Genomic DNA, 25,450 nt, shown 5'->3' on the forward strand with positions numbered 1-25,450 from the left:
ATCAGTCCAATTTATCAACAGTACATCCCACAAACATATTGCCATATTGCACGTTGTTGTTAGATTTTCGTTTTCAGCCGTGAACGTATGTGTACCTACTGTGCAACGTTGCATTTTGGAAAGTGTTGCATTTTTGTTCAAGTGTAGGATTACTTAAAATTTATTTTTTAAAAATTAAGGTTTTACAACTCTTTTATAAAAAGTCAAATTTAATAATTGTACTTGCTAGAACATTAGTAGCGGCTGTTGCGGCAAATCACTTTCCATGCATGTAGCTACCTCGTAACATAGCATATTAGGTTTAAAGTAGTGTTGCATCTATCCTTGTTTTAAAAATTAAAAAACACTGGAGGGTAGTTTTGAGAAGGTCCTTTTAACCTTTGTATTTCTGTCCCTACAGAGACAGAGTGGGAAACCAGACTTTGTCAAGTGAATTGATAAAAGAAAATCACAGATTTAGGTAATAGAAGTGTACAGTATAGTAATTAAGTGATTTCACCGAAAAAAAAAAATACACCTAAAATTTATGTTTATCAGTATCATTAAAAATTCAAATATTGCTGACCCTCAAAACAATAGCGATACATACCTGCATCTTTATTTGAACTTAGCAATATTTTTGTGGGGTCGGTTATCTGTGATTAGGGGGTTGTAATGCCATCTCTATATTATTTTTCTTGATCTCCTGGCTGATTAGCAAATTTATCCTATGCATATTATGAGAGTTGTGTGTGGCATGTTTTCTTAAACTGTTAAGAGGGACATACATCTCCTGTTGTGGTGAGGGAAGCAAGATTGCTCTATGCTGCTGCTCTAGATTATCTGTCTGACTAATATATATATTCTTTGGCTAAATATGTTATAATAATTGTAATAATTCCTTGCTTGTTTTAATAGTCATTGATATATAAACTTTTAGAGGGCATATGTATATATACACTGCTCAAAAAAATAAAGGGAACACTTAAACAACAGAATATAACTCCAAGTAAATCAAACTTCTGTGAAATCAAACTGTCCACTTAGGAAGCAACACTGATTGACAATCAATTTCACATGCTGTTGTGCAAATGGAATAGACAATAGATGGAAATTATTGGCAATTATCAAGACACACTCAATAAAGGAGTGGTTCTGCAGGTGGGGACCACAGACCACATCTCAGTACCAATGCTTTCTGGCTGATGTTTTGGTCACTTTTGAATGTTGGTTGTGCTTTCACACTCGTGATAGCATGAGACGGACTCCATCCACAGAAGTTGCTCAGGTAGTGCAGCTCATCCAGGATGGCACATCAATGTGAGCTGTGGCAAGAAGGTTTGCTGTGTCTGTCAGCGTAGTGTCCAGAGGCTGGAGGCAGATACTGGAAGTCTGTGCTAGCATTTCTTTTGCAGTGTTGCTATCTGTGTCAAGAGTGGGAGAAGAGGGTTGCATTGACAATCCAACACAATGGGCAGCACTTTGAACACATTTTATAAGTGGTCATAAACTTGTAAAAAACTCATGAAAGAATACAGTTACATTAAAACCAAGCACACCATTGTTTTTCTTATGAAATTCTCAATAAGTTTGATGTGTCACATGACCCTCTTCCCATTGAAAAAAATAAAGCTGGATCCAAAATGTCCGACTTCAAAATGGCCGCCATGGTCACCACCTATCTGGAAAAGTTTTCCCCCTCCCATATACTAATGTGCCACAAACAGTAAGTTGATATCACCAACCATTCCCATTTAATTTAGGTGTATCCATATAGATGGCCCACCCTGTATATATCTATATATATATAATCATCTAATTCTGTTTGTTTGTCTGTAACGGAAATCCCGTGTCGCTGATTGGTCGTGCTAGCCGCCCGCGACCAATCAGCGACAGGCGCAGTCCGGCCTCAAATTGGCGCGGAATCTGAACCACGCTTCGCTGATTGGTCGCGGCCGGTCGCGACCAATCAGCGATATTGACGTGGCTACTTTAAATTAACCCCCCAATGTATCCCCCCGGGGCCCCTAATGAATTTCGTAAATACCTCATGTTGCCAATACTGCCTGTGCGCGGCGCTATAGCTGACCGCGCACAGGCAGCACGTGACCCCCGGCTGCAGCCGGCTCTTGCTTCCACTTACGTCATGACTATTTGTGGCTGCAGCCAGGGGTGTGATGCAATGGGGATAACCCCGCCCACAACCTGTCACTCACCGTGGAACGCGGAACAGGAAACCCCTGGCTGCAGCCGCAAATAGTCGTGATGTAAGCGAATACCCGATGCGTTAGAATCGTGCCACTATCTAGTATATACATATATATATATACATATGTATATATATATATATATATATATATATATATATATAGTACAGACCAAAAGTTTGGACACACCTTCTCATTTAAAGATTTTTCTGTATTTTCATGACTATGAAAATTGTACATTCACACTGAAGGCCTCAAAACTATGAATTAACACATGTGGAATTATATACTTAACAAAAAAGTGTGAAACAAGTGGTAGTCACCGGAAATCATTTTCACTTCACAGGTGTGCCCTGTCAGGTTTAATAACTGGGATTTTTTGCCTTATAAATGGGGTTGGGACCATCAGTTGTGTTGTGCAGAAGTCTGGTGGATACACAGCTGATAGTCCTACTGAATAGACTGTTAGAATTTGTATTATGGCAAGAAAAAAGCAGCTAAGTAAAGAAAAAGGAGTGGCCATCATTACTTTAAGAAATGAAGGTCAGTCAGTGCGAAAAATTTGGAAAACTTTGAAAGTGTCCCCAAGTGCAGTTGCAAAAACCATCAAGCGCTACAAAGAAACTGGCTCACATGATGACTGCCCTAGGAAAGGAAGACCAAGAGTCACCTCTGCTTCTGAGGATAAGTTTATCTGAGTCACCAGCCTCAGAAATCGCAGGTTAACAGCAGCTCAGATTAGAGACCAGGTCAATGCAACACAGAGTTCTAGCAGCAGACACATCTCTTCAACACCTGTTAAGAGGAGACTTTGTGCAGCTGGCCTTCATGGTAAAATAGCTGCTAGGAAACCACTGCTAAGGACAGGCAACAAGCTGAAGAGACTTGTTTGGGCTAAAGAACACAAGGAATGGACATTAGACCAGTGGAAATCTGTGCTTTGGTCTGATGAGTCCAAATTTGAGATCTTTGGTTCCAACCACCGTGTCTTTGTGCGACGCAGAAAAGGTGAACGGATGGACTCTACATGCCTGGTTCCCACCGTGAAGCATGGAGGAGGAGGTGTGATGATGTGGGGGTGCTTTGCTGGTGACACTGTTGGGGATTTATTCAAAATTGAAGTCATACTGAACCAGCATGGCTTCCACAGCATCTTGCAGCAGCATGCTATTCCATCCGGTTTGCGTTTAGTTGGACCATCATTTATTTTTCAACAGGACAATGACCCCAAACACACCTCCAGGCTGTGTAAGGGCTATTTGACCAAGAGGGAGAGTGATGGGGTGCTACGCCAGATGACCTGGCCTCCACAGTCACCAGACCTGAACCCAATCGAGATGGTTTGGGGTGAGCTGGACCGCAGAGTGAAGGCAAAAGGGCCAACAAGTAGTAAGCATCTCTGGGAACTCCTTCAAGATTGTTGGAAGACCATTTCTGGTGACTACCTCTTGAAGCTCATCAAGAGAATGCCAAAAGTGTGCAAAGCAGTCATCAAAGCAAAAGTTGGCTACTTTGAAGAACCTAGAATATAAGACACATTTTCAGTTGTTTCACACTTTTTTGTTAACTATATAATTCCACATGTGTTAATTCATAGTTTTCATGCCTTCCGTGTGAATGTACAATTTTAATAGTCATGAAAATGCAGAAAAATCTTTAAATGAGAAGGTGTGTCCAAACTTTTGGTCTGTACTGTATATATAAATATATGTATGTATGTGTGTCTTAGACTTTGAAAAGATGTTTAGTTGAAATAAGATGATATTAACGTTTGTGTTTTTTTGTTGAAATTCCTTTCTAGCTAACAGGTGTCTTCGCTCACTCGTTATCATGCATAATTAAAAGTTACAGTCAGACTATATGACCTTCATATAACAGCTGCATTTTGTCTTCTGTTAACTATGTTTTCCAGTACTAAAAATCATTATTATGACACGCCCTTATTTTTACCTGTATAACTGCTTTGAAATGAAATGAGGGTAGACATTATGGTTATGCTAATTATTTGTTAGCTTTCATTTTGTCTCCATGCTGCATGATCAATAAATAACATATTATCTTACGAATTCAGGTGTGGACCATTTCTAATTGGAAAGGAACAAAACTCCACTGACATTTTGTTGCATTGGCCGGGAATCAAACATCTTTCCCTCACCGGTGAGGACTGCAAACCATGCACGGGGGGAGTTCTGAAACTCTTTAAGTAAGTCCTCCACCTTCAAATTAGGCGTCAACAGAGGCATTGTCAGTTATTCCGGACTGAGGGAGAGTGACAGATTTCATATAGTCCAAGGATCTCTGGGAATCGTCTATATCTGAATACAGGTAAGACCATTTAATTATGATCTTTATTATATTCGGTAATTTTGTTAATCCAGTATTAATGTTATTCTACAAATTTATTTGGGGACTGTGATTGTGAACATTTGCAATTGGAGTTTGTAGACTCCTGTAAATTGGAAGTTGTTCACATGCAATTGGAGTTGTGAAACTCCTGTAAATTGCTTCATAAATCTGATTGAAGTTTGTTAATTCCTGAAAAAATTTCGTAGAATGGGTACAAAGCCAATGTGAGACGGCTACTGTGGAATAAAACACTCCATGTGCACGTTAAACTTGTCTAGATGGTGAGGGTCGAGGACCCTCGGGGATCAAGGAATCCGCTGGATTAACCCAATATAAGAGCTCAATATAAGATTAATTTTTTACCGGTATTTTGTTCTGTCTTCTGTAGTTTCTTGGACATTGATTCCTGTTAAATGTGCTGTTTTCATTTGTTTGTTTTTGAAGAATTAAAACAGCATAAATATATGTTTTATGTTACATATGAGACTCCTTGAATGATCTCTTGAGTGAATATGTAAGGACTGAAATATAAAATCCTGTGTGTATAAGGAAGTCCAATCGAGGCAACTCATAGATTATTGTAACATTTAAAACACTTAGGTACACGCAATCTGATCCCTAAGTAGAGAATATTTGCTGTTGTATTGTTATTAGTGTTGAGCATTCCGATACTGAAATATCGGGTATCGGCCGATATTCGCGGTATCGGAATTCCGATACTTAATTCCGATACTTTTACAATATCGAATACCGGAATCGGAAGTTCCCATAATGCCTGCGCTCTGCAGTGTCTCTGAAGGATGACAAGCTGGATGGCAGCGCTCAGCTGAGATCCAGCCTGTCATCAGAATGCCATCCCAGCGTGGGAGAATTCTCCTGATCGTTTAAAAGCCGGCGGGCGGTAAAAAGCCGCCAGCTTTTAAACAATCACACAGCCCCATACTGCTTCCCCGCAGCCTCCCACCCCGATCCTCTGCTCCCCTCGCCACCTCCCATCCCGATCGTAAGTTAGGACCGGGCGGGGAGCGCAGCACCAAGGAGCGGGGAGCGAAGGACCCGGGCGGGGAAGCCGGCAGTGAAAAGACTTCACCGCCGGCTTTCTCGTTCTGTGCTGCGTTTTCCCGCCGGTTATTTCAAATGAACAGCTGAGGTATCAGGTGATGCTGATCAGCTGTTCATCTGAAGTAGCCGCTATGCCCTCAGAGGGTTCACGTGAGTTCATGCTTGACTGCATTGCATGAACTCACATGAACTTTCCCACGGCCGCACAGGTCAGCCTCACCTCCCAGACGTCATGATTGGTGTGTGTGGGTGTCTGTGCGTGTGTCTGCGAGTGTGTGCGGGGTGTCTGTGCGTGTGTCTGCGAGTGTGTGCGGGGTGTCTGTGCGAGCGTGTGCGGGGTTTGTGCGATGTCTGCGGGTGTGTGCGATGTCTGCGGGTGTGTGCGATGTCTGCGGGTGTGCGCGGTGTCTGTGCGATGTCTGTGCGATGTCTGCGAGTGTGTGCGGTGTCTGTGCGATGTCTGCGAGTGTGTGCGGTGTCTGTGCGATGTCTGCGAGTGTGCGCGGTGTCTGTGCGATGTCTGCGAGTGTGTGTGCGTGCAGGCAGACATAGGCCGATGTGACACTACTACTCCCATCCGCCTATGTCTGTCCCCCGTCTCCACTCGTGCCAGCAGGATCAGCTTGATGGGAGCAGTAGTTCCCATCAGCCTGATCCTGCTATTTAAATTGCCCTACTGTGTCCCCAATAAATTTTAAATACATGTCATTGGTGGCCAGTGGTTGCCTACAATAAATTAGTTCATACATTACCTGTCCCCGCCGATCGCCACCTAAAATAAAGTAAAAAATAAAAAACTACACCTATACTCACCTAGACACCTAATTCCCCGAAGCCATCGATCTCCTGTAATAAAATATAAAATAATAAACCACAACCTTATCCTTACCACTCCGTAGTAGTCCACGAGTGTCCCACGATGATCTCCAGTTTAGAGCAGCCACATAGAATGTGACCGCTCTGAACCGCTGCCGCCGCTAGAATGATGGGGCCGTAAAGCAGCCCCATCATTGCATAAGCGGGTTCGCCGGAGTTCAGGCAGCGCTGCTCCGGTTAGCTCCTTTACGGCCCTGCTGTATCGTGAGAAATTCCCACGGTACAGCAGTGCCATAAAGGAGGTCTCCGGAGCTGCGCTGCCTGAATGCACTCCGGTGACCTCAGTCAGTGGCTCCCGCTGCCGGGAGCGGACGTGTTCCCGGCAGTGTGAGCTTACAGCAGCCATGCACAGCTGTCACCATCTCCAGATGTGACAGCTGTGCATGGGAGATCAGCGCAGGAACGTGGACAGGTAACTATTTTTTTTTAGTAAACTAAGAATTAAATAAAATGGTGTGTTTTATTTCAAATAAATTATTTTTTTCTGGGTGTAGTGTGTTTTTTCTTTTTAACACTTTGTAGGTTAGTAATGGGGGTGTCTTATAGACGCCCATCATTACTAACCTGGGCTTCATGGCAGCTGGCGCTGACATGAACCCCAACCCTATTACCCCCTGCCACCGCACCAGGGCAGCGTGGAAGAGCGAGGCTAAGTGCCAGAGTTGGCGCATCCTATGGTGTTTCTAGCCTGGGAGGGGGCCAATATTCATGGCACCCTTCCTGTGCTATTAATATCAGCCCCCAGCTGTCTGCCTAGCCTTTGCTAGCTATTAAATAGGGGGTACCCCACGTCATTTTTTTGGGGGGGGGTCCCCATTTTAATTGCTAGTAAAGGCTGGGTATTCAGCTGGGGGCTGATATTAGTAGTCTGGGAAGCTCCGTGGGTATTACCCACTTTCCAGGCTTCAAACATCTGCCCCAGCCGTCTGCTTAACCTCCGCTAGAGCCTAAAATTATGGGGGATCCCACGCCAATTTTTTTTTAAATAAATCATTTATTTTAACACTAAATGACATTTGAGGAGTTAATAAAGATGCAGTCCCTAAATTATTATTTATTTTTTAATTAATTTTTCCCAAAAATTTTGACGTGGGCTTTGCCATATTTTTGTATGCCAGCCAGGTACAGCATCCAGCTTCTATGAACGCGCCATTTTCCGGGGTGGCTGCGGACTGCAATTTGCACCGGGGGGGGCAGAAAGCTTGGGCCTCCCTGTGCTGCAGATTCCATCCCCCAGCTGCCTAGTTGTACCTGGCTAGACACACAAATAGGGAGAAGCCCCACGTATTTTTTTTTTTAATTATTTCATGAAATTCATGAAATAATAAAGAAAAAAAGGGCTTCCCTATATTGTTGTGTCCGGCCAGGTACAAATAGGCAGCTGGTGGTTGGGCGCAGCCCGTTCCTGCCTGCTGTACCTGGCTGGACACAAATATAGTGCGAAGCCCCACGTCAATTTTTTTTAAATTATTTCAGGAAATTCATGAAATAATTAAAAAAAAATTGATGTGGGGCTTCGCCCTATATTTGTGTCCAGCCAGGTACAGCAGGCAGGAACGGGCTTCGCCCAACCACCAGCTGCCTATTTGTACCTGGCCGGACACAACAATATAGGGAAGCCCTTTTTTTAAAAAATTATTTCATGAATTTCATGAAATAATAAAAAAAAAAAATACGTGGGCTTCGCCCTATTTTTGTCTCCAGCCAGGTACAACTAGGCAGCTGGGGGCTGGAATCCGCAGCGCAGGGAGGCCCAAGCTTTCTGGGCCCCACCCGCTGCAAATTGCAGTCCGCAGCCACCCCAGAAAATGGCGCGTTCATAGAAGCGCCATCTTCTGGCGCTGTACCCAACTCATCCAGGGCCCTGGTGTGGTGGCTCACTGGGTAATAAAGGGGTTAAGGCCAGCTTGGCATTATCAGCTGGCCCTAAGCCCGAAATTCATGGGGTCACGCCAATATTAGACATGACCACCATGAATTTCTAGTAAAGTATTTAAAAAAAACACAACACCCAGAATAAAGTCCTTTAATTGAAATAAACACACAATTCTTTATTGTTCTAAATTAAACTATACTTACCATCACGCCCATTCCAGCTGAAGCCAACGATCTCCTGCAATAAAAGAAAAATAATAAAGCAACCTCATCCTTACCTTTCCATGGTTCCCACGACAGGTTCAGCTCTGCTACATCGAGATGACTGGCTGGACCGCAGCAGAACGCTGCCATCCAGCCTGTCATCCCGCAGACACTGAGAAGCGCAGGCATGCTTGCGCTCCTCAGTGTCTCTCTGTGACGGCATAAAGATGAGCCGAGGTCATGTCCAATGAACCCAGCTCACCTCATGCACGTCACTGACAGCGTGGGAAAATTCTCCTGCACTCAGCGCTTCAGCGTGAGAATTTTCCCACGCTGTCAGTGACGTGAATGAGGTGAGGTCATGTCCAATGAACTCAGCTCACCTCATGCACGTCACTGACAGCGTGGGAAAATTCTCACGCTGAAGCGCTGAGTGCAGGAGAATTCTCCCACGCTGTCAGTGACGTGCATGAGGTGAGCTGAGTTCATTGGACATGAACTCGGCTCATCTGGATGCCGTCACAGAGAGACACTTAGGAGCGCAAGCATGCCTGCGCTTCTCAGTGTCTGCGGGATGACAGGCTGGATGGCAGCGTTCTGCTGCGGTCCAGCCTGTCATCTCGATGTAGCAGAGCTGAAGCTGTCCTGGGAACCATGGAAAGGTAAGGATGAGGTTGCTTTATTATTTTTCTTTTATTGCAGGAGATCGTTGGCTTCAGCTGGAATGGGCGTGATGGTAAGTAGAGTTTAATTTAGAACAATAAAGAATTGTGTGTTTATTTCAATTAAAGGACTTTATTCTGGGTGTTTGTGTTTTTTTTTTAACTTTGACTATGGGGTTAGTAATGGGGGTGTCTTATAGACGCCTCTCCATTACTAACCTGGGCTTGATGTCAGCTGGCATTATAAGCTGACATCAACCCCAACCCTATTACCCCACTGCCACCGCTACAGGGCAGTGGGAAGAGCGAGGCTAAGTGCCAGAATTGGCGCATCCTATGGATGCGCCATTTCTGGGGCGGCTGACGGCTGGTGTTTCTAGCCTGGGTGGGGGCCAATATTCATGGCACCCTTCCTGGGCTATTAATATCAGCCCCCAGCTGTCTGCCTAGCCTTTGCTAGCTAATAAATTAGGGGGGACCCCACGTCATTTTTTTGAGGGGGTCCCCCATTTTAATAGCTAGTAAAGGCTAGGTATTCAGCTTGGGGCTCATATTAGTAGCCTGGGAAGCTCCGTGGGTATTACCCCCTTCCCAGGCTTCAAACATCTGCCCCAGCCGTCTGCTTAACCTCCGCTAGAGACTAAAATTAAGGGGAACCCCACGCCAATTTTTTTTTAAATAAATCCTTTATTTTAACACTAAATGACAAGTACAGTAATCAACACTGTCACTGTACTTCATATATATGTGACTGACATGTTTCTATCTATCTAATCTATGTGTGATTCTCTATTCCTTCTATTCTAAATTGTCGGGTACAGATGCTGAATTGCCGGCCGGCTTTTTTAAAGAGACGGTGCATGAAAACACTATTATATTTTTAAATAAATCCTTTACACTAAATGACAAGTACAGTAAGCAACACTGTCACTGTACTTCATATATATGTGACTGACATGTTTCTATCTATCTAATCTATGTGTGAAGCTCTATTCTGTCTGTTATAAATTGTCGGGTACCGCTGCTGAATTGCCGGCCCGCTTTTTTAAAGAGACAGTGCATGAAAACACAATTATTTTTTTAAATAAATCCTTTACACTAAATGACAAGTACAGTAAGCAACACTGTCACTGTACTTCATATATATGTGACTGACATGTTTCTATCTATCTAATCTATGTGTGAAGCTCTATTCTTTCTGTTGTAAATTGTCGGATACCGTTGTATGCCGCTGATGAATTGCCGGCTTTTCGCGTAATACATTCTACATTATTCTTAGTTATTTTACTTCATGTAGAATTAACCTACAAGGAAAGAAAGGGTTTATTTTCATTCCGATATTTGTGTCCCATTGACTTGCATTGGTTTCCGGTATCGGAATCGGCGATATCCGATACTTTTTGGGTATCGGTCCGATCCAATCCGATACGATATTTCCTGATATCGGAAGGTATCGCTCAACACTAATTGTTATATGTGTTTTTTTTTTTAATACCACTGAGTGACTGAACCCTCCTTGTTTAAATAGATGTTATGGTTATGCTAATAATTTGTTAACTTTCATTTTGTCTCCATGCTGCATGATCAATAAATAACATATTATCTTACGAATTCAGGTGTGGACGATTTCTAATTGTAAAGGAACAAAACTCCACTGACAATATGTACAGCCAGTTAGAGATCTATAGTGTCATTTGTTATCTGATGATGGATATCCTTTTGACATCGGGGCCATTAATATAACCGATTGGTGGGAAGTGGGAGGTTATTACACCTTTTTACTTCAATCTTTGATTTACCACACCTGTACAATGCAGGTACAGTGGTGGTGGCCTACATGTCTCGGGGATGGAATGGTGATTACCCTTTCTCGTCCCTTCACACTGATATTTGACTCCCATCACTCTCACCTAATCAGGGACTTATAGGGTCCTTTAGGGTGAGCCGACGAGGAGCTGGAGCGCCATTTGTATTCAAGAGGGTGCCAACCTCCGCTGTGAGGCAGGGACAGATTAGGGGTAGTGATGAGCGAGTATGTTCTGTTAACCCTTTCAGTGAGTATGCTCGGGCGAACACTGAGTATCTTCAGCGTGCTCGGGTGTTATGTTTCACTCACTCTGTGTGCATAATTTGCGACTGTTTGACAGCTTTAATACACGTGAGGAATGTCTGTTTCTTAGGCATTTCTCACATGTATTAAAGCTGTCAAACAGTCGCAAATCATGCACATGGAGTGAGTGAAACATAACACCCGAGCATGCTGGAGATACTCGGTGTTCGCCCGAGCATACTCGCTGAAAAGGTTAACAGAACATACTCGCTCATCACTAATTAGGGGACAGGTTAGGTCATTGCCCCTTCCCCACTTTATGGCAACAGCTGGGAGTATTTACCGGCTTTTTTATTTCTTTTTTGGTGTTTTTTGAATTGATAAAAGGAAAAATTAAAAAAAAAAAATGGTCGACCATGACAGCACCACGAGAGAGGGGATCCGCCCACCAAGGACAGGAAACCCACATGCTTAAAAGGGGCGGCCCTCTCTCTCGCCTCAGTTTTGGTTTCCTGCCTTTGATGGAGGGAACCTATAGCAGGCTTTCTCATGGAAGGACTCCGTACGAAGCTGGATCCCTATCTGGGATCGGCAGCTCCAGCGTCAGCTATGCGAGGGCACCCCTATCTGGGGGATGCCCAGCATCTTTTTTGCACTGGATAGCGGTGGGAGCTTCGCCCCTATCTGGGGTGGCAGCCCTATCATCTCTTGCTACAGCCAGGTTTGCGTCCCTACCTGGGGGGGGGGCTGCCCGTGGGCTGATCCGGACTGCAGTGGGACTGCACCCCTGTCTGGGGTTGCTGGCCCACCAACACTCTGAGGATGATGGCAGGGCTGCGTGGAGTGCCATGCCCATCGACACCCGGCAGAGGATGGCACTCTGGATGTTCCGGGTGGCAGCCCCGTCGATTCAGCGGTGGCAGCACCCTGGGGAGACAGGCCTATCATCCCTCTGGAGAGAGACCCCTACCTGGAGCTTCAGCGGCTGGAGAGTCTTGGCGTTCTCTGTGCTCGCGCGGGCGTGCACTCCCGGCCTTTTCCTGTGAGTCGTGGCTCGATGACGTCACCGCGCCACTCGGCGGTCACGTGACTGGACCCTGAAGTTCCAGTTACGTGCATCTGGACGCTTAATGTAGTGCGGTACTAACTGCAGTGGCATCCCTGTTTAGAAACAAAAAAAAAGTGAGGGGCAACATGTAATTAAAATTGATGGAGGGGTGGAACAGGTGCTACTATTTAACTGCCCAAGCACTGTTGTTCTGGGCTTCCCTGCTTCACTTCTCCCTATCATGGAGACAGAAAGTGAGCAGCAGCAGCAAGTTCAACAGCCGCCATCTTCACCATCTCAGCAGTTGTTTGGGGAGCTTCAAAAGACACGTCACCCTTCAGCTACTGGTAATACCCGGTCCTCAGGATGGACAAATCTGCAGCCTCCAGGGAAGATTCCCCGGCTGAGAAAGGTCCTTCCTCCAAACCGGTACCAGCCCTTTGAGCCTCCTGGGTAAGTTATCTTCGAGAAAGTTCACTTAGTAATGGAATATCCCATCTCCTCTTCTATTTTAAATAGGGGAAGAAGCGTGCCTCCAAGTCCAATCATTTTCAATGTGCGTTGTGTAACACCGTCCTTCCAGACTCGTATCCCAAAAAATGTGCCAATCCTGTGTCAATCAGACTCTAGCGGACAAGACCCCTAGTTTTACCTCAGGATTGAAAACCCTAGTCGAGTCTGAAATCAGTAAAATCCTCTCTAAACAAGCTAAGAGGAAGGTGGATACAGACTGTGAGATCTTCCCAGCCCCTGATGACTCCCTGTCGTCGGCTTATGAGTTGGACTCTGACAACTCAGCCTCTTCATCTTCCACTTCCTCAGATAGTGGTGCGAGTCAGCATTGTTTTCTCCTTAACGAGATTGATGGTTTGGTTAAAGCGGTTCACTCAACTATGGGCATTACAGATGCCAGACCCGAGAACTCAGTCCAGGATGTAATGTTCAGGGGGCTGGGGCAAAGGAAAAGAAGAAGTTTTCCATTTAATGATAAACTTCAGGACCTGATACATAGAGAATGGAAAAGACCGGAGAGAAAGGGTTCTCTTCCTCCTTTCTTTAAGAAAAAATACCCCTTTGAAGACTCGGCCTCTTCCTCCTGGGAGAAGGCCCCAAAAATAGATGTGGCCATAGCTAAGGCATCTAGATGATTGTCTCTTCCCTTTGATGATATGGAGGCCCTTAAGGACCCTTTGGACAGGAAAGCTGACACCTTTCTCAAAGGAACCTGGGAAACAACTGCTCGGGCTTTAAAGCCAGCGGTGGCCGCAACCTGTACAGCCAGGTCCCTAATGATATGGCTGAACCAGCTTGAATCCCACCTGAAGAATAACACACCCAGGAAAGAGATATTATTAGGTATTTCACTCTTACAGGGGGCAGCAGCTTTCCTGGCAGATGCCACCGCGGATTCAGTCAGGTTGGCAGCAAGATCGGCCGCCATGTCCAACGCAGCCCGTAGAGCCCTGTGGCTTAAAGGTTGGCTCGTAGCCCAGGTAGGGGGAGGCTGTTGGGCTTCTTACCTGCTTGGACAAAAAATTCTGACAGTAACTGGATTCTTGATCTGGTAGGTTTGGGGCTGAGATTCAAGTTCCAGGCGATGCCTCGTGGGAGATTCTTCTTCACCCCGTTCCTCAGTGTTGGAGCAGGTGGCCCGACAAAAGGAAGTCCTGGACTTGGTTCATAAAGCAGTTCTGGTGGAAGTCCTGGCATCTGAAAGGGGGCTAGGATTCTACTCGCCTCTCTTTCTGGTTTCTATGCCTGACGGTTCATTTAGGTGTATCATTAACTTGAAAGCCCTTAATAAGATTTTGATACTCCCCACATTTTAAGATGGAATCTGTGAAATCAACAATAAAGTTGCTTTTTTCAGACTGTTACATGGTAGTGTTAGATTTAAAAGACGCCTATTACCATGTACCTATCCATAAGGATTTCCAGAAATACCTTAGGGTAGCTTTGATCATGGATGGGGAAATTAAACATTTCCAGTTAAGGGCCCTGCCGTTCGGTCTGGCCATAGCACCCCGAGTATTTACTAAGGTTATAGCGGAGGTCATGGCTCATGTCAGGGAACATGATATTTTAATTATTTCTTATCTGGATGATTTCTTGATAGTTGGAGACTCGGCCTCCCAATGTGATAAACACCTGAAACAAGTAGCCTCCATCTTAGAGAATCTGGGCTGGATTCTGAATCTGGAAAAATCTAGGGTAGTGCCTTCGAAAATTCAGCAGTTTTTAGGTATTATGATGGATTCAGATTTTCAAGTATGTTACCTCCCGGAAGCCGAAAAGCAAAAGGTTAAGATTCTGGTAGAAAAAGCAATATCAAACCGCACATGTCCCTTAGAGCAACAATGTCCTTGTTGGTTACCCTGACATCTTGCTTTACCCGGGGTTCTGTGGGCACAATACCACTCCAGGGTTCTACAGCAGGACGTTCTACATAATGAAGTTTTGTTGAATGTACACTTAGAAGGACGAATATTCTTGTCACCCCGGTCAGTTGAGTCCTTGCAGTGGTGGGTGAACAAGGCGAACCTATCTTGAGGGGTTCCTTGGGTGTTTAGAGTCACTAGGATAATTACCACCGATGCAAGCCCCTGTGAGTGGGGGGCCCATCTGGGGGATATGGTAGCCCAGGAGTCCTGGTCAAATACTGAAAAGGGTCTTTCCTCCAACGCTAAAGAACTGCTAGAAGTAGATAAAGCGATTTTTTGTTTTTCCTTCATGATAAAAACGTTAAAACCCTTTCAGATAATAGGATTGCGGTAGCTTACGTGAACCAACAGGGGGGTACACGTTCAAGATCGCTGATGAGAGTGACGGATCACCTTTTTCAGATTTCGGAATGTCATCTCCTTTCCTTAACGGCCCTCCACATGAAAGGAAAATAAAATATAAAAGCCGACTACTTAAGCCGCTATCCTCTGAGGCAGGGAGAATGGGAACTAAAACAGGACATTTTCTCCCAAATAGTCCAAATATGGGGGCCTCCGATGGTAGACCTCTTTGCCACGAGACTAAATCGAAAGACAGAGCTCTTTTGTTCCCTAAATCCCAGAGAAAATCCCCTGGCAGTGGACACCCTCCAAGTAACTTGGGATTTCAGCCTGGCCTATGCCTTTCCCCCATTGAATCTTCTTCCCATGGTCCTAAGAAAGATCAGAGAGGACAAGGCGAGGGTTCTTCTGGTCGCACCCTTTTGGCCCAAGAGGCCCTGGCTCTCATGCCTGAGGAACATGTCCATCTCCGATCCTTGGGTCCTGCCAGAGATTCCGGATCTCCTCGTCCATGGTCCAATAGTCCATCCTCAAGCTCCTGGCCTCCACTTGATGGTGTGCAACTTGTGAGGTCACTGTTAGAACGTAAAGGGTTCTCTCGGGACCTAGTATCTACACTAATGCGTAGTAGAAAACCTATCACTACTAGAATTTATGCTAGAACTTGGAAGAAATTTTTGTGTTCTTCCGGTTCTATAGTTGGTGAGGGGGCACCAATAGGTAAAATTTTAGAGTTTTTACAAAAGGGCCTTGAGTTGGGGTTGGTGACAAGTACCCTAAAAGTCCAAGTCTCTGCCTTAGGCGCCCTATATAACTGTGACTTAGCGGGCAATTACTGGGTTTCTCGCTTTATCAAAGCCGTGTTTAGATCCAGGCCCGTCATCAAAAGCAAATTAGTACCCTGGGATCTAAATTTAGTTCTAAAGGCACTAACTAGCTCACCTTTTGAACCAATAGATTTAGCAACCCTTAAGTCTATCTCCCTTAAAACAGCACTTCTGATAGTTCTAAAATCAGCTAGGAGGATCAGTGATATCCAGGCTCTGTCTTCGGCTTCACCTTTCACTCAGATCCTGGATGATAGAATAATTCTTAGACCTGACCGAGCTTATCTCCCTAAAGTAGCTACCCATTTCCATAGACTCCAAGAAATAATCCTACCCTCTTTCTGCCCTAATCCGAGTAACCAAAAAGAGGCAGAATTTCATACATTAGACGTAAGGAGATGTGTAATTAGGTACCTCTCGGTCGCCCAGGCCTTCAGGAGAGATAGTTCTTTGTTGATCTCCTACCAAGGGGTTAGGAAGGGGTTTAAGGTTGCTAAGTCCACCATAGCTAGGTGGATCAGGGAGGCTATTACTCTAGCATATGCTTCCAGTGGTGAGGAAGTGCCACAGGGGTTGAAGACTCACTCTACCCGGGCAGTGGCAACCTCATGGGCGGAGAAGACGGGTGTCTCGATGGAAGACATATGTAAGGCTGCTAGCTGGTCTTCTCTGTCTACTTTCTATAGACACTATAGACTGGATTTGGGTGTTTCATCTGACCTCATATTTGGGAGAAGGGTGCTCCAGGCTGTGGTCCCTCCCTAGAGTTCTTCATCTCTGCAATTCTCTCGTGGTGCTGTCATGGTCGACCGATAAAGTCATAAGTTACTTACCGGTAATGGGATTTTTCGGAGACTATGACAGCACCCTTATATTCCCTCCCTTTACATTGTGGGAGCACTCCTTGTTTATTAATTAGAGATTTCACACTTAGTTGGTGCTGTATAAAAATGTTGTTTTGTGGTTGTTTGCTATGTCTACTAACCTGATGGTCCTCTCAATGCTCTGTAATCCAAACTGAGGCGAGAGAGAGGGCCGCCCCTTTTAAGCCTGTAGGTTTCCTGTCCTTGGTGGGCGGATCCCCTCTCTCGTGGTGCTGTCATGGTCTCCAAAAAAATCCCGTTACCGGTAAGTAACTTATGAGTTTCCCACTAGTCACTCAATATCAACATTGAAAAGAAACATGAAAAAAGCCTTGATCTTATTGGAACTATTTAGAAACTCCTGGTTGCTGGATGTGAACATTCATAAGGTCTTGTTCTGTTCTACAAGTCTATATGAGCATTTAGAAATTAATCTTGATCCCGTTTGCTGATCTAACTAGCCATTTGTTAATATCCAAGGCACAGACCCAGATATTGGTTGTTGTGGAAACGTGGATGCTGAGAATAAAAATGGACTCTTTCTTGGCAATAGAGGAAATGCCTGGTAGCAAAATCCAGACGTTAGGTGAGAAAGAAGGCATCAACTTGGGGTAATGCCATCCTCCACCAATGAAAAGTGTGTTACTAAAACTGTGAGTTTTTTTCATTTGAGGACATCTCTCTTTTGGTTCTTTCCGACATGGATACTCCTGTAATTTGAGGACCAGCTTGTTTAATGCAGCATTCTATTTTTGATTGATCTCCTAATCAGATTACACAATGGTGTTCTTCTTGTCTTCAAACTTGTTTTAAAATTATTCCCTGTCCTCCTTTTGTGTTACTCTGCTTTACCTATTTAGCCATGTCAGCTTAACCCCTTCACTACTCAACAGTTTTCTGTTTTCGTTTTTTCCTCCCCTTCTTCCAAGAGCTATGGCTTTATTAACAGAAAAAAAAAGTTATGTGAGGGTTTGTTTTTTGCAGAATGAATTGTACTTTTGAATAACACCATTCATTTTACCATATAGTGTACTGAAAAACAGGAAAAAGATTTTGAAATACCAAAAAAAAGTGCAATTCTACAGTTGGTTTTTGGGTTTTTTATTTACCATGTTCACTATATTGTAAAACTGACCTGGCAATATAATTCTCCAGGTTAGTATGAGTGCGAAGATACCAAACGTGTATAGCTTTATTTTTGTTGAGGTGATGAAAACAAATTCGGACATTTGTAAAAAATTTAATTTTGTTTTTGTCGCCATTTACTGAGAAACGTAACATTTTCATTTTTCAAGATCTGGGGCTGTGTGAGGGCTTATTTTTTGTGTCCTGAGCTGGCGTTTTTATTGATACCATTTTGGGGTAGATACAATGTTTTTATCGCCTGTTATTGGATTTTATTGCAATGTTGTTGTGGCCAAAAAACTTAATTCTGCTGTTTTGATTTTTTTCTCGTTACGCTGTTCACTGATCGGATTAATTTACTTTATATTTTGATACATTGGACATTTATGAACACAGCGATACCAAATATGTGGGTTTTTTATTTTTCTGTTTTATTTTAAATGGGGCAAAAGGGGAGTGATTTGAAATATTGTAGTTTTTTTTATTTTTCATGTTTTTAAAACCTTTTTTTGTACTCTTTACTGTCTTCAATAGTCTCCTTTGGAGATTTGAAGCTGCAATCGTCCGATCGCCTTTGCTATTCATAGCATGTTCCAGCACTACTATGTATAGCAAAAATCAGGATCTCCTATAAATGCTGGCCACAGGCCAGCGCTCACAATAAGCTCGTAATGACAGACACAGGGATCGCAGCAGACCCTTGGCTGTCATGACAACCCATCGGCGCCCAACAATTACATGGTAGGGGTGCCGATGGGCAGGATGAATGACGCGCTTCCATCTGGCGTGTGGAAAATCCCGCTGTCAGTGATTGACACCAGGATTTAACTAGCTAACATCCACGGGCGGATCATCGCTCCTTCCATGGCTGCTAGAGGCACTTGATTAAATGAGCTGATAGAGGCACTTGATTAAATCAGCCATCAAGTGCGGGGAAAGATGTGGGCTTGGCGTGGGAGCCCACATCAAAGACAAGGATACTACCTTTGACACACATGTACATGTTAAATGAAGGAGGATATTTGAGGGGGCCTTCATTTGGAAATAAACATCACCAGAAGAGGTAGGTTTCTTCTTCCTCAAAAAGAAAGATGCATCTCTCAAACTATGTATTTATTTATTGGAGCAGTATCACAGTGAAGGATTGGTATGCGTTGCCACTCATATCTGAACTTTACAAGGAAGACAGAGTGTATAAAGCACGAGGGTTCTTAAAATTAATATTTATATATATATATATATATATATATATATATATATATACAGTACAGACCAAAAGTTTGGACACACCTTCTCATTTAAAGATTTTTCTGTATTTTCATGACTATGAAAATTGTACATTCACACTGAAGGCATCAAAACTATGAATTAACACATGTGGAATTATATACTTAACAAAAAAGTGTGAAACAACTGAAAATATGTCTTATATTCTAGGTTCTTTAAAGTAGCCACCTTTTGCTTTGATGACTCCTTTGCACACTCTTGGCATTCTCTTGATGAGCTTCAAGAGGTAGTCACCGGAAATGGTTTTCACTTCACAGGTGTGCCCTCTCAGGTTTAATAAGTGGGATTTCTTGCCTTATAAATGGGGTTGGGACCATCAGTTGTGTTGTGAAGAAGTCTGGTGGATAAACAGATGATAGTCCTACTGAATAGACTGTTAGAATTTGTATTATGGCAAGACAAAAGCAGCTAAGTAAAGAAAAATGAGTGGCCATCATTACTTTAAGAAATGAAGGTCAGTCAGTCCGAAAAATTGGGCAAACTTTGAAAGTGTCCCCAAGTGCAGTTGCAAAAACCATCAAGCGCTACAAAGAAGCTGGATCACATGAGGACCGCCCCAGGAAAGGAAGACCAAGAGTCACCTCTGCTTCTGAGGATAAGTTTATCTGAGTCACCAGCCTCAGAAATCGCAGGTTAACAGCAGCTCAGATTAGAAACCAGGTCAATGCCACACAGAGTTCTAGCAGCAGACACATCTCTACAACAACTGTTAAGAGGAGACTTTGTGCAGCAGGCCTTCATGGTAAAATAGCTGCTAGGAAACCACTGCTAAGGACAGGCAACAAGCAGAAGAGACTTGTTTGGGCTAAAGAACACAAGGAATGGACATTAGACCAGTGGAAATCTGTGCTTTGGTCTGATGAGTCCAAATTTGAGATCTTTGGTTCCAACCACCGTGTCTTTGTGCGACGCAGAAAAGGTGAACGGATGGACTCTACATGCCTGGTTCCCACCGTGAAGCATGGAGGAGGAGGTGTGATGGTGTGGGGGTGCTTTGCTGGTGACACTGCTGGGGATTTATTCAAAATTGAAGGCATACTGAACCAGCATGGCTACCACAGCATCTTGCAGCGGCATGCTATTCCATCCGGTTTGCGTTTAGTTGAACCATCATTTATTTTTCAACAGGACAGTGACCCCAAACGCACCTCCAGGCTGTGCAAGGGCTATTTGACCAAGAAGGAGAGTGATGGAGTGCTACGCCAGATGACCTGGCCTCCACAGTCACCAGACCTGAACCCAATCGAGATGGTTTGGGGTGAGCTGGACCGCAGAGTGAAGGCAAAAGGGCCAACAAGTGCTAAGCATCTCTGGGAACTCCTTCAAGATTGTTGGAAGACCATTTTCGGTGACTACCTCTTGAAGCTCATCAAGAGAATGCCAAGAGTATGCAAAGCAAAAGGTTGCTACTTTGAATAACCTAGAATATAAGACATATTTTCAGTTGTTTCACACTTTTTGGTTAAGTATATAATTCCACATGTGTTAATTCATAGTTTTGATGCCTTTAGTGTGAATGTACAATTTTCATAGTCATGAAAATACAGAAAAAACTTTAAATGAGAAGTTGTGTCCAAACTTTTGGTCTGTACTGTATATATATATATATACATAGTACAGACCAAAAGTTTGGACACACCTTCTCATTTAAAGATTTTTCTGTATTTTCATGACTTTGAAAATTGCACATTCACACTGAAGGCATCAAAACTATGAATTAACACATGTGGAATTATATACTTAACAAAAGAGGGTGAAACAACTGAAAATATGTCTTATATGTTAGGTTCTTCAAAGTAGCCACCTTTTGCTTTGATGACTGCTTTGCACACTCTTGGCATTCTCTTGATGAGCTTCAAGAGGTAGTCACCGGAAATGGTCTTCCAACAATCTTGAAGGAGTTCCCAGAGATGCTTAGCACTTGTTGGCCCTTTTGCCTTCACTCTGCGGTCCAGCTCACCCCAAACCATCTCGATTGGGTTCAGGTCTGGTGACTGTGGAGGCCAGGTCATCTGGCGTAGCACCCCATCACTCTCCTTTTAAGTCAAATAGCCCTTACACAGCCTGGAGGTGTGTTTGGTGTCATTGTCCTGTTGAAAAATAAATGATGGTCCAACTAAACACAAACCGGATGGAATAGCATGCCGCTGCCAGATGCTGTGGTAGCCATGCTGGTTCAGTATGTCTTCAATAGTGTTGAGCGAGCATGCTCGACACTGCTCGGTACTCGCCCGAGCATCACGCTACTCGGGATATTCGGCGAGCACCGAGCATTTCCGGGTTACTCGGGCGGGAGCTCGGGTCTCCGCCCTGCATGTTTGGCCCTCTTTACAGAGCCAATGAACATGCAGGGATTGCCAGCCAGTCAATGTAATGCCACAGCTATGTTGTTTGTGGGCATTACAGTGATTGGCTGGCCGCACAGCGTCACCTCGAGTATTTAAAACCGGGCACCGCCATCTTGGACACAGTCGCTCCGGATCAGACAGTGTAGGGACAGCGCTGCTGATTTAGGGAGAGATATATCCTGCGAAATAGTTAGTGTAGGGTAGGGTCTGTAAAGGCTGCCAGATCAAACAAACAGTCCTTCTCAGGACTAATATCCATCCCAGATATCAGGCAGGCAGGCTGTATAGGAGATGCAGTGGTTATACCAGCAAACGCTGCATTACAGTCCTGTGTGCTCCTGTTGCTGAAATTGCTGGACTTAGCTCCAGGTCTCGGGGGCCAGGAAAAATCCTTTTTTTTTCATCTAAATCCTCTTGTTTTTCCTCCGTCACAGTGTACAAGTACCCGTCTTATTAACATTTTGGTGTGTCTCCCCCCCCCCCCCCAAAAAAAAAAGTGTGTCTCTGATTTGTCAGACACAAATATATCTGTTGAAAATAGTCTGGTGTAGGCTAGAGAAATAGAAGTGTGGTTTTGCAGTTCCACGGTTCAAACCTCTGTATTATCCAGTTTTGGGCCATTTGTATCTAAAAAAAACAGTTTGAGTGTGTCGCTCACTGTTCAGCCGCAAATATACAGTACAGACCAAAAGTTTGGACACACCTTCTCATTTAAAGATTTTTCTGTATTTTCTTGACTATGAAAATTGTACATTCACACTGAAGGCATCAAAACTATGAATTAACACATGTGGAATTATATACTTAACAAAAAAGTGTGAAACAACTGGAAATATGTCTTATATTCTAGGTTCTTCAAAGTAGCCAACTTTTGCTTTGATGACTGCTTTGCACACTCTTGGCATTCTCTTGATGAGCTTCAAGAGGTAGTCACCGGAAATGGTCTTCCAACAATCTTGAAGGAGTTCCCAGAGATGCTTAGCACTTGTTGGCCCTTTTGCCTTCACTCTGGGATCCAGCTCACACCAAACCATCTCGATTGGGTTCAGGTCTGGTGACTGTGGAGGCCAGGTCATCTGGCGTAGCACCCCATCACCCTCCTTCTTGGTCAAATAGCCCTTACACAGCCTGGAGGTGTGTTTGGGGTCATTGTCCCGTTGAAAAATAAATGATGGTCCAACTAAACACAAACCGGATGGAATAGCATGCCGCTGCAAGATACTGTGGTAGCCATGCTGGTTCAGTATGCCTTCAATTTTGAATAAATCCCCAACAGTGTCACCAGCAAAGCACCCCCACACCATCACACCTCCTCCTCCATGCTTCACGGTAGGAACCAGGCATGTAGAGTCCATCCGTTCACCTTTTCTGCATCGCACAAAGACACGGTGGTTGGAACCAAAGATCTCAAATTTGGACTCATCAGACCAAAGCACAGATTTCCACTGGTCTAATGTCCATTCCTTGTGTTCTTTAGCCCAAACAAGTCTCTTCTGCTTGTTGCCTGTCCTTAGCAGTGGTTTCCTAGCAGTTATTTTACCATGAAGGCCTGCTGCACAAAGTCTCCTCTAAAGAGTTGTTGAAGAGATATGTCTGCTGCCAGAACTCTGTGTGGCATTGACCTGGTCTCTAGTCTGAGCTGCTGTTAACCTGCTATTTCTGAGGCTGGTGACTTGGATAAACTTATCCTCAGAAGCAAAGGTGACTCTTGGTCTTCCTTTCCTGGGGCGGTCCTCATGTGAGCCAGTTTCTTTGTAGCGCTTGATGGTTTTTGCAACTGCACTTGGGGACACTTTCAAAGTTTGCCCAATTTTTCGGACTGACTGACCTTCATTTCTTAAAGTAATGATGGCCACTCGTTTTTCTTTACTTAGCTGCTTTTTTCTTGCCATAATACAAATTCTAACAGTCTATTCAGTAGGTCTATCAGCTGTGTATCCACCAGACTTCTGCACAACACAACTGATGGTCCCAACCCCATTTATAAGGCAAGAAATCCCACTTATTAAACCTGACAGGGCACACCTGTGAAGTGAAAACCATTTCCGGTGGCTACCTCTTGAAGCTCATCAAGAGAATGCCAAGAGTGTGCAAAGCAATCATCAAAGCAAAAGGTGGCTACTTTGAAGAACCTAGAATATAAGACATATTTTCAGTTGTTTCACACTTTTTTGCTAAGTATATAATTCTACATGTGTTAATTCATAGTTTTGATGTCTTCAGTGTGAATGTACAATTTTCATAGTTTTGAAAATACAGAAAAATCTTTAAATGAGAAGGTGTGTCCAAACTTTTGGTCTGTATGGTATATACTAGTTATTGAACCCATTCTACGCCTGGGTGGCGGGCATTTTTATTGGTACATTTTTAATTTTATTAATGGCGCCGGAGTCAGCACGTGCGCATACTGCGCTATCCTGTGCCATTTTTTAAAGACACTGTCTGCGACTTCGCATATACAGTGTCTTCAGTAAAATGGCGCCGTAGTGCGGTTTGCACACGTGCTGACTCTGGCACCTCACTGCGCAGGCGCCACCCATCCCGGATTCGGACAGAAGGAAGGGTCCAGCATATATAAGATGTACTGACAATACAGGGGGGTGTACTCACTTACTCTTTGTGCTGTATGTATAACTTACTGAGAATACAGTGGAGTGTACTCACTTACGCTGAGCGCTGTATGTATAACGTACTACGAATACGTGGGGTGCACTCACGCTGAGCGCTGTATATATAACGTACTGAAAATACAGGGGTGTAATCACTTATGCTGAGTGCTGTATATATAGCCTACTGAGAATGTACGGGGTGTACTCACTTACGCTGAGCGCTGTATGCATAACGTACTGAGAATACAGGGGGGTGTACTCACTTGCGCTGAGCATTGTAGGTATAACGTACTGAGAATACAGAGGGGTGTACTCACTTACGCTGAGTGCTATATATATAACGTACTGAGAATACAGGGTTGTGTACTCACTTATTCTGAGCGCTGTATATATAACGTACTGAGAATACAGGGATGTAATCACTTATGCTGAGTGCTATATATATATAACGTACTGAGAATACAGGGGGGTGCACTCACTTACGTTGAGCGCTGTATATATAACGTACTGAGAATACAGGGGGGTGTACTCACGCCGAGCGCTGTATGTATAACGTACTGAGAATACAGCAGGGTGTACTCACTTACGCCGAGCGCTGTATGTATAACGTACTGAGAATACAGGGGGGTGTACTCACTTATACTGAGCCCTGTATATATAATGTACTGATAATACAGGGGTGTACTCACTCACGCTGAGCGCTATATATATATAACTTACTGAGAATACAGGGAGGTGTACTCACTCACGCTGAGCTCTGTATATATAACGTACTGAGAATACAGGGGGGTGTGCTCACTTATGCTGAGCGCTGTATATATAATGTACTGAGAATACAGGGGTGTGTGCTCACTTATGCTGAGCGCTGTATATATAATGTACTGAGAATACAGGGGGGTGTAGTCACTTATGCTGAGCGCTGTATATATAATGTACTGAGAATACTGGGGGGTGTGCTCACTTATGCTGAGCGCTGTATATATAATGTACTGAGAATACAGGGGGGTGTGCTCACTTATGCTGAGCGCTGTATATATAATGTACTGAGAATACAGGGGGTGTGCTCACTTATGCTGAGCGCTGTATATATAATGTACTGAGAATACAGGGGGGTGTACTCACTTATGCTGAGCGCTGTATATATAATGTACTGAGAATACAGGGGGGTGTACTCACTTATGCTGAGCGCTGTATATATAACGTACTGAGAATACAGGGGGGTGTGCTCACTTATGCTGAGCGCTATATATATAATGTACTGAGAATACAGGGGGGTGTACTCACTTATGCTGAGCGCTG

The sequence above is a fragment of the Phyllobates terribilis genome, unplaced genomic scaffold, assembly GCF_046119375.1.
Source record: "Phyllobates terribilis strain yellow unplaced genomic scaffold, ASM4611937v1 Scaffold_1__5_contigs__length_1240528914, whole genome shotgun sequence".
Classification (NCBI taxonomy): Eukaryota; Metazoa; Chordata; class Amphibia; order Anura; family Dendrobatidae; genus Phyllobates; species Phyllobates terribilis.